This window comes from Mus pahari, chromosome 18 (assembly GCF_900095145.1).
Source record: "Mus pahari chromosome 18, PAHARI_EIJ_v1.1, whole genome shotgun sequence".
NCBI classification, from domain to species: Eukaryota; Metazoa; Chordata; class Mammalia; order Rodentia; family Muridae; genus Mus; species Mus pahari.
The window spans coordinates 5,544,223-5,549,047 of record NC_034607.1 but is presented as its reverse complement, the minus strand read 5'-3'; positions in this window follow the sequence as shown (position 1 = coordinate 5,549,047).

The following is a 4,825-nucleotide window of genomic DNA, read 5'->3' as shown; positions in this document are numbered from 1 at the left end:
TCATTTGATGAAACTAATACTTGTTCTATTTATTATAAATTACTTAGGTTAATAAATTTGGCACCTTCCTAGTTTTATGTGATTTTGGCTATGTCTGTAATTGTTTTTATCAAAATAGGTTAAATAAAAAGGAGATAAAAGTTGAATATTAATGTAATAGATATGCGTGAGGTACTGAATGCTTATTAGAAAGAAAAACCAATAGCTGAATATCTAACGTTTTAGTGATGTAAAATAAAAATGATAGGGAGAATGATTGAGTATCTTCAGTGGGACATTCTCTTTGTCATCAGACTCTGCAGTGACTAAGCACAGTACTCTCTATGACAGCCCACATACAGTACATGTTATCTCGGCCTTAGACATTAGAATTTATATATTTTGCATATAGTTTTTCTGAATTAAAGCATAATTTCTTTAAAATAATTTTAACTTAGATATTAGAAGTTATTATTCTAAGAATGAGATATGGAGCCAAGAGGATTTCCATTAGTTTTACAGGGAGTTGAACAATGTTATTTTTTTTTTATCCTTCATGGATCCTTGCTCCTCACAATGACTGAATAAGAATTAATATATGAAGTCCCATAACTCCATTTACTTTGTGAACAAATCTAGGCTTCTTTTGTATCTAGGTGCATCCAGATAGAATTAGGTGGATCTCTGTGACTTCAAGTCAGGCCTAATCTATAGATCAAGTTCAAGGACAGCCAGGTCTACCTAGAAAAACTCAATCTCCAAAAATCAAAAACAAAAAAAAGTCTGCTGAGATTTTGATGGGAATAGCAAGGAACATATTATTAATTTGAAGATTCCTTGTGCAACCTTGACAAAGTGTATTTGCTACTAGAGTCTCGTTACATGTTTCCTTTTGCTACTCTGCCTAAGCTCAAGCATCAGGCCCAACTTCAAACCCCTACTCAGCTTCCCATGAATCCATGGATAAAAGACACACACAGTTGTTCATTTTCAACTTGCCTTCTTAGTACAATTGTTGGGTATTACTACCTCCCACCTGGAAAAACATGCCCTTATTATTACTCTTAGCTCTGCACCTACCACCTGCCCTAAACTTTAGTGGCTAGTCCCATCTTGCTTCTGACCACCAACTGTAGGAACAGCCTATGTGGCTACACCATTTTGAGATCTCACAGGACTCTTCAACCCTTCCTCATCAAAAGCCTGGGAAACTCTATCTCTTCTTCCTTGCATCTCCCTTTTACTCCAGAGACCACCTGCTGCCCAGCATTTGTCCTCAGCAATTGTCCCATGCCTTTCTTTACTGACAGATCAAGAACCAACTGGGGAACAGGTCCTTAACATCAGAACTGCCCCTACAGATTCTTATTCATAAAGTCTTCATCTATGCTATATGCCCTACATTCTCTTCTAGTAGTATCAGGGTATGTGACCTTATATTGAGGTCTTTGATCCATATGAAATTGTATTTAGTGCAGCATAAAATATAAGGATTGAATTCCACTTTTTTTTCCGCATTATGAAGTCCCGATTCTACAACACCATTTGTTAAATGTTCTATCCTTCTTTCGGTGCACACATACTTTGCATCTTTGTAAATAAACCAAGTGGGTATAGGAGAATGGTCTTATAGCTGAGTCTTCAGTTCTACTCCATTTTTATCTGTCTGGTATTTTTCTAGTATCATGCTGTATTTTTATTATTATATCTCTGTAGTATAATATGAAATCAGTTATGAAGTTATTTCATTTATCTAAGGAATTACTTTGGCTAATCTCATTCTTTTGTATCTCTATAAAAACTTTACGATTTGTTTTCTGTCTGTGAGGAATGACACTGAGATTTTGATTGTAGTAGCATTGTATTTATAGATTGCTCTTTAGAGGTGACTATTTTCACAGTATTGGTTCTTTGAATCCATGAACATGGAAAGAAAGCTTTACATCTTCTACTGTCTTCTTTAATTTCTTGCTGTAGAGCCTTATCAGGACTTTCCTCTTGTTGGTTAGGTTTATTCCAGGGTTTTTGTTTGGGGGGGGGAGTGATTGTGCATGGGATTGTTTTCCTGACTTCTATTTCGATCTAATTTTTTTTTTTTAGTACATAAGTAAGCTATTGGTATTTGTATATTATTGTTGTGCTCTAAAACTTTGCTGAAAGTTTTTGTAAATGATATAGGGGTTTTGGTAGAAAGCTACTGTAAAGCAAAGGGAACTATGAAGGCAATGATTATGTAGCCCACAGAATGTGAGACTATTCTTTGTCATCCACTAATAAGAAAGATAATTAGTGTCTAGAACCTGGTTTCTCAACTTTCCTAATACTGCCACTCTTTAATACATTTCATCATGCTGTAGTGACCCCTCTGCCATAAAATTATTTTCTTGCTACTTCATATCTGTAATTCTGCTGCTGTTATAAATCTTAATATAAATATCTGATATGCAGGTTATCTGATATGCAACCTTCAAGAAGGTCAAACCCACAGATTGAGAACCACTAGTCTAGGACTTACAAAGATCGAAAAATAAAAGACTAAACATTAAGATGACAACATTCAGCTGCCCCCCCCATATCATCATCCCCTGAGGCACTCCTAGCATTGGCAAACTGTGCCCTGTCCCTTGCACTCCATTTTCTGACCCATAATTCCACTTATATTCCTAAGTACTTGCTAGCACCAGGGACATCCAACTCTGCCTGCATCCACAGAGACCTACTGTCACCAGGGACAAGCAGGTGAGGCCTCTCTCCATATTATCCTGTCTGCCAGGTTCCACCTGGAACACATCTAGCAGCAGTGAGCTGTGCCCTATTCCCTGAGCTCCATATCCTAACCCATAGCTCTAGCTGCATACCTGGAGGCCTATAGACACCAGAGAATTCCAGGTGAGACCTCTCCAACCCCCATCTCCTATTTGCCACAGCATTGGTCAGCCCTGTTCCCTGCACTCAATGTTCTGTTCCACAGCTCTCCCAACATCCCTGGAGGCCTGCAGCACCAGGGACATTCCAGATATGACCCTTGCCTCTACCCCAATCCCCTGCCTGTTGTTTCTCCCCTGAAGTATACCAGCAGCTGTGAGTTGTACCCTATCCCCTATACATGTATTTTCTGTTGCTCAACTCTGCCTGAATTCTCTGAGACCTGCGGGCACCAGAAACAATCAGGTAAAACACTTCCCTCCCAATCCCCTGCCTACCAAGTCTCCCAAAGCAAAATTAACAGCTGTAAACTGCATTCAATCCCCTGTGCTCCATTTTCCAGCCCACAACTCTTCCTGGATTCCTGGAGAGCTTCCTACAACAGAGACATCCAGATGGCTAAAGGTCAGTGTAAGAACACAATCAAAAAGAGTCAATCATACCACTAGATCACTTCAAATACTGTATAACCTGAATAATAGAGCTGAAGCATAAGAAAAGCTTATAAAGCTGACAGAGGCCCTTAAAGTGGAAAAGGATAAATTCCTTAAAGAAATATAGGAAAGTACAATCAAACAGGTGAAAGAGATCAATAAAATTGTTGGCCAGACATGGTGGCACAGGCCTTTAATCCCAGCACTCAGCAGGCAGAGACAGGCAGATTTCTGAGTTCGAGGCCAGCCTGGTCTACAAAGTAAGTTCCAAAACAGCCAGGGCTATACAGAGAATTCCTGTCACGAAAAAATAAAGCAAAACAAAACAAATTGTTCATGTACTGGAAATGGAAATAGTAACAATAAACGAAACACAAACTGAAAGAATCATGGAGATGGAGAACCTAAGCAAGAAAACAGGAACAACAGATGAAAGCACCACTAACAGAATACTAGAGGTGGAGGAGAGAATCTCAGGTGAAGAAAATCAAATAGAAGAAATCAATACATTGGTCAAAGAAAATAATACTTCTAAAAGTTTTTTACACAAAACATCTAGGAATTCTGAGACAATACCCTTAGACACCATCTAAGAATAATAGAAATAGAAGAAGATGATTACCAGTGCAAAGACTTAGAAAATATTTTCAACAACATAATATAAGAAAACATTTCCATCCTAAAGAAAGAGATACTTACAAAAATAAAAGGAGCTTACAGGATACCAAATAGATTTGACCAGAAAAGGAGCTCCTCCTGCCACATAACAATCAAAACACTGAGTGTACAAAACAAAGAAAGAATATTAAAAGATGCCAGGTTAAAAGACCATGTAACTATTAAGGCAGACCTATCAGGATTACAGCCAAATAGCTGAAACTCTTCAAGCCAGAAGGGACTGAGCAGTCATCTTGCAGTCTCTAAGAGACCACAGCTTCCAGCACAAACAACTGTATCCAGAAAAATGTTTGATCACCATAAATGGAGGAAACAGCATATTCCATGACAAAACCATATTTAACCAACATCTATCCACAAATGCAGCCCTCCTGAAAGTATTCATCTTAATGACTTAACAGCACACATGAAACCTCTTGGACAAAAAGAAGCAAACACACCCAAGAGTATTAGATGGTAAGAAATAACCAAATTTTGAATGGAAATTAATAAATTAGAAAAAAAGAGATCAGTAGACAGACTCAACAAAACCAACAGAGAGCTGTCAGAAAATCAGCAAGGTAGACAAACCCTTGGCCAAATTAACTAAAAGACAAAGAAAAATATACAAATTAATAAAATCAAAAGTAAAAAAGTGGCTATATCACCAGACATGCAATAAATTCTAAGAATCATTAGGCCTCATAGCAGCCTTATTTATAATAGCCAGGAGCTGGAAAGAACCCAGATGTCCCTCAATAGAGGAATGGATACAGAAAATGTGGTACATTTACACAATGAAGTACTACTAAGCTATTAAAAACAATGAA